Genomic DNA, 6,000 nt, shown 5'->3' with positions numbered 1-6,000 from the left:
GACAATGTGATTTGCTAACACATTACCCAGGGGTGGCACAATCTGTACTAGTTAAAAGGAAATATTAAAACTGTCACTTCAGCAGGAGACATTCAAATGTGCTAAATGGGTCACACCATTAAAACAAATATTCCCAACCTAAATTTATAAAGTACTGTAAAGGGACAGATACCTGAATGCTGCAGCATCCAAAGCCTCTGTCTAGTCAGCAGATGCAGCATCACTCAGGTACTGGTGTGTGGCTGAGGCTTCTTTTGTGCAAACTTAGAAATTCCCATGCAAGACAACAAGTGCACTGGCAGGGGACATCAGAAACAGGAATGGGCTTTTTCAGGGCTGTGCTTGGCCAGGGTAGGTGAAGGCAAACAGGAGGGCAGGGGGTGAGCTGCCTGTGGGCAGGATGGAGAGCAAGGCTGCAGAGCCTTCCCCCGGGGCTGGATATTCATGATGATAACGTACACAAAGTGCCTGCCCTCAGTGCCTTAGGATTAGGGAGCAGAAAGCTGTGCTTAGCCCTCAGAGTGTACTTTACCCTGCTACATGCAGAGGAGCAAGCATCTGATTTTCTCAGGCTCACACAGGTTGCAGGCGGCTGCCCACTGCTGACCAGAGAACAACTCGGCTGCAGAGCACATTTACTGCTGATGCACCATCATCTGCCCTTAGCTTTGTTCCCAGACACTTAATCTGTGACCCTTGTGGTGGGAACCTGTTCCCATTGCAGTGCTTCATGGCTAAGCCAGCTGTAGAGGATGCACCACAGTGACACCAGAGTGGAGGCTCAGCAGGGCTGTGAGCCCCCCTGCCAGGGAAGGCAGCTGAAAGAGCAGAGCAACAGCAACAGCCTGTCCTCAGAGCTGCCCTAAGCAGGGTATCACTACCCAGCATGGGAAGGTGGTGTCCCAGAGGTGCTCAGTGGTAGCCAAACCAGTCCATTTAGTTGCCAGTCAGTTGAGCTCTGACATGGCAGATCCAGGAATGCAGGTGCCACCTGCCCAACACTGGGTTGCTAAGCACAGCCAGGGGACCAGGGAAGCAAGGACATTGTGGGTTTGGTGCTCATATTGCAAGGACACCACAGCGGAGGTTTGTGGTGGCAGGGGACGAGTTGTTTTGATGCACTGCACGTTCCCACTGTAGCTGAGAGATGCTCCGAGAGACAGAGGATGTCTTTGTCTGCATCTTGAAAAAGGCCCAAAGGAGTCTGCTAGCAAAAGGGAGAGCTTCTTATCAACTCTGCTCAAAATATTTTGCAGGGAACCAGACTTGCAGAAATGACCTTGTTTTCACCAAACACAGAGGTAGGAAGGGGCTTTCCGAGTTCCCAAAACTTCCTTTTCTCCCTCATCTATTCCACAGCATTATTTGCAGCTGGCGACTTCCATGGGAAATTACACTTTTGTCCTCCTCTGCAACCAAGGGGTTTGCCAAACTGCCTGCCCCAGGGATCGCTCAGATTCCCCAATTTGCTACCTCTTCACTCCCTGGACTCCAGCAAGGTTTGTGCTTTCTGACTTGGGGGAAGGAGAAGCTTTGAGCCCTGAATGCCCCTGCAACATCAAGGGACCTAGGGACATTCCCTGCAGCCTTCACAAGCTGCTACCAGATGGCACAGCTGAATTTGCACATTTCCATCTTCTTCCCCCCTTCATTTTCCTGCATTACAGCTCTATGTGATCTTTTCACATAATGAAAAGCCCTCCTGTGCTATGAGTAGGAGCACAGTGAAATGCACACAGCAGTTTGTATCTTGCAGTAACTATTTCAGGCTCTTTGCAAATCCTAGCAGCTGTCTCCAACTCAATGACACACATTTTCCATTCTGAAGCCATTAGCTGCAAAGCAAGAAGCATTATTTTTTGCTAACAGAGAAGGTCAGGGGATGGAGAAGAATTTGCATCTTTAATGGAAGTGCAAAAAAAATAATCAACATTGACATGAACTCCTAAGCTCTAAAATAATGCAGAAGTGAGCCAAGTAAATATACGGCTTCTTAATATCTTATAAAGCAATCAACAGCAATAGAAAACTATCTTAAAACTAGATATTGATTTCCTGTCCAATAAGATATATCTCAGCTGTTTCCCAGCCTTGGCAAAGTCACAGCCGTGGGGCTGGAGCCCCATGCTCAGGCTGGCATGGGCAAGGAGAGCCCTGACCATCAGCAGGACCCAGAGCCACCCATCGCCTTCCAGAAAGCTCAGATCAGAGTGAAACAGGAAAAAAAGAGATCAAGCCTGTTTCAAAAGCAGAGGCAGAAGTCCCATACCAACAGCAACAGCCTGGAGACATTATTTTAAATTAAGAGCCTATTGTCTAGCACAGTCCCCAGCTGCTTTCTCATCTACAGTCCACTCATCTCTCAGTCTGTCACAGGAGCATCGCCACACACCTGCCTGTCACAGCACTGAAAATGCTGCAGATATATTTACTTTGGGCAAAACTCCTTTGCACATACCCATGCAAACCCAAGGCAGGCATCTTGCAGCAGGGTGGTAACTGAACTTGTGCAGAGATGCTTGTGCAGCCAGTGAACATTATCGGCTGCGTAGCAGTGCAACACACAGGGCCTGACAGAGCAGCCCTGCTGCTATTTATAATTGTCCATGACAGGTTTATTTTCAATGAATTGTCTAGAAACTTTTCAAAGCCACGCAGATGCTTGTTATTCACTGTACCCTGTGATGCTGAGGTCCACCACTTAAGTACCCACCACATGGAAATGAATAAGGAGTTACAATGTGCAGGAATTGTCCTTGTCTTCCAGACCTCACCAGCAGAGACTCCTGGGCCAGCACTTGAAGTCATGCTGGAACATGCAGTGGGATGTTTTATTCAGAGGAGCTCAGGACTGCATCCCTGCCCAAGCAGGGCACAGAGCTGCTCCCAAACCATTTATTATTGTCATATCAGTACAAAAGAACTATTTATTTTGGTTGGTATTTTGGGAAATCAGGAGAGGACTAATGGACCAGCTGAAAATGCGAAGGGACTCTGTCTGCTACCCATCATATTCTTATTCCCAACCAAACCATCCACTCCTGGCTGCTCAGGGTTCCTTTGGACACAAGTGGGTCTGTTAGCAAACCCTAGAAACACCCAGCACTGAAGAGCAAATGGAGCAGCTGGGCTGCTTTGATCATCCTGGGATTTGCAACCAAGGCATTAACCAAGGGGAAAAACTGAGATCGACTCTGCTGCCTGCCTGTCACTCCCACCCCATTGGAATGCCTGCTGTTGTGGCCCATTTGCAGGGAAATCAGCAGGGATCTTTCTCCAGGCAGAGTGAGACATAATTAATTGGCACAATTAAAATCAAACACCCCCCTCATGTCATATCAGTCCATTGATCAGAAAAGAAGTTGTAGCAGATAATCTGTAGGTTGCCAGCATGCTAAAAACAGGAGTGAACAGAATTTTCCTGCTTTGCCCTTTCTAGCCTTTCAAATATTATACTGAGTCACTAAATATGAATAAAGATCAGCACTAGTTGGACAGTAGGAGTGGGGTACATAAAACCTGGATTCAGTAAAGCAGAAGAACATCAAGGCATCTCAGAAAGGATTAGAGGGAAGAGTGAGATTTTGCTTTTTTTAATCCTACCTAGGGGCATTAAACTTTGGGTTGGTGGTGATGCAGTACACTCAAAACACATTCCCATGGGCAGCTGTACTGTATTTTACCTGGTGCAGCTCTCAGTTTGGTAACAAACACTTGTGCATACTCATGTAAGTCAACATGTAACAGCTAAATAAAGTAATCTCTGCTATTATCTTGTTAGCAAACAACCTGCACTATTCTTGCTCCATGTTACATTGTTCTCTAAAACCCCCATGGAGTTTACACTGTCTTCTGTAGGTCACTGGTAAGATAATACAACAAAGAAAGCACCAAAAGAAACCAACACACTAGTGGAGGTTTTTGACAAGCTGATGCTGCAGTTAAGAGAAAGGCAGAGCTCAGGCCAGGCTCCCTTGTATGGCAGAAACCCTTGTCTTGCACCATTTCTGGTCACTGAGCTGCACCAGCAGCAAATGCCCTGATGGGACCCCAGCCAGACCCCAGAACCTCTGCTCAGGAGTAGCCCCAAGGGAGAATGGAGCTCTGCAGCTCTCCCCTGATCCTGCAGGCAAATTACTTGGGCTTCAGAGGCTGCCTGGGGAACTTTATTTTTAGATGATCCTCTGAATTATGCATGAAACATAGGGAAATAAGGTGGCATTTTATAGGTAACAGTAGCATAGGGCTGCATCAGCCCCTACTTAACATGGGCACTGGGAAATCAATCAGGCACCTGCAGCAAGCCCAGGACAACTTCAGCAGGAGCTGGAAGGAAAGGTTTGGTGCAGGTATACCCTCTGATGTCAGCCTCAAAGCCAGCTGCAAGCTCAGCTTAAAGTACAGTCTGAGCTGCAACAGCCAGCTCTGGGCAGAGGGAGCAAGAGGAGGTAGCAGGAGAGGGGTCAGAAACAATGCACACACCCCAGAGACCAGACAGGTATGGTAATGGAATTAGTGATCAGGTTGCTAGGAAACACCAAACTTGGGATCAATCATTCATGAGATCTCTGTAATGAAGTGAATGATTTAGGGGTGTGGGAGGCAGGGGGAAAAGCAGGAAAGAGGCTTTAAAGTTCCCCACCCAGTCCACGACCCTCCAACAAAAAACAGCCAGCCCTTCCCAGCAGGAAACCCATTGTCCCCTGCCTGCATGGCATGCCAAAACAGCACCCAGCCCTGGATGGATGGAGGGAAAGACCTGGGGCTTATCTGTGCCTGGAAAGAACACCAGAGACACCAGCTCAGCCTGACCCCAAACAAGGCTCAGGAAACAGTCATCTGTTTAGAGGCTGTTGGTCATTTCAGACTCACCTAAATGACTCCTCCATTTGTCAAAGTGTTTTCCCTTCCCCAAAATATTATGGTTTCCAAGTCAGTGTTAAATAGAAACAATCCTGAAAGGTTCCAGTGATCCATTAGAAATGTTTCATTTAGAAATCAAGCTAAATTTAAATGAGAACAGTAGCTACCACAGAACAAAACCTAAGTGTATTCTTTTGACTTGAATTGAGTGCTTCAGTCAATGTGAAATAAGGATTTTTTTGAAAACACTTTGGTTACTGAACCAGTAAGATTTTTTTTTTTTCCAGATTGCTGCTTGAAATGCTTTTCAGCAAATGAATTTAGGGAGGTAACTTCACTGAAAGCAAGCACTCATGCATGTTGGGCTGCTTCCCTGAATACAGGTTCAAGACTTTACCCCGTCTGACATCCAGGTTTCCCCCATCTGTGCAAGTAACTTCAACTACACAGGTTCATGTCAGCATCCTGGTGCATCCCTCCCCAGTCTGGAAGTCACACAGCCCACCAGAGGATGGACCAGCTTCTTTCCCCTGGGAAAGGAAAGATGTCCTTGGGAGGACTCAAAACTGCATGCAGAAGCATGGAAGGAGCTGGAAGCCATCATAACCACTGCTGGTTTGGAAAGGATGTCAAAGCTAGGATGGGAAATAAAAAAAAAAATAAGAAATATGCCAGCACACCAAGTCTGCTCAGAAGATCTCCAATAGCTCTGTAAAACCCAGTATTCATTAGCATTCAAGAGAAAGAGCATTGTTTGGAACTGCCTCAGCTCCTCACAAGCCAGAAACACAATTGGAAGAAAACAACCAGAGTTTTATTTGCTCTGAAATGAAATGGACTTTAGATAGGGACTGGTTCCAAAATTGCCTGGTACTACCCAAGCAGTAAAAGCTGAATGAGTGAGCTATTCACTGAGCAATGAAGAGGATTTTTTTCCCCGCACAGAAATACCACTTTGCCACTAGCAAAAACTTTGTGAGCAAGAAGGGTCAGATGTGATTTCCAAACCCAGTTATATCCTACCATCAGGCTCAGGAGCACTCCCAACAACAAGGCTTTCTGCAGCCCACAGCTCGGGGCAGTGGGGGTGCCGAGCATCCCCCAGGAAGTGCCCTGGGAAATGGCTGAGATGGAGAG

The sequence above is a fragment of the Nesoenas mayeri genome (genome assembly GCF_963082525.1).
Source record: "Nesoenas mayeri genome assembly, chromosome: 8".
In the NCBI taxonomy this organism is placed as follows: Eukaryota; Metazoa; Chordata; class Aves; order Columbiformes; family Columbidae; genus Nesoenas; species Nesoenas mayeri.
Note: the sequence above shows the minus strand (reverse complement) of the source record.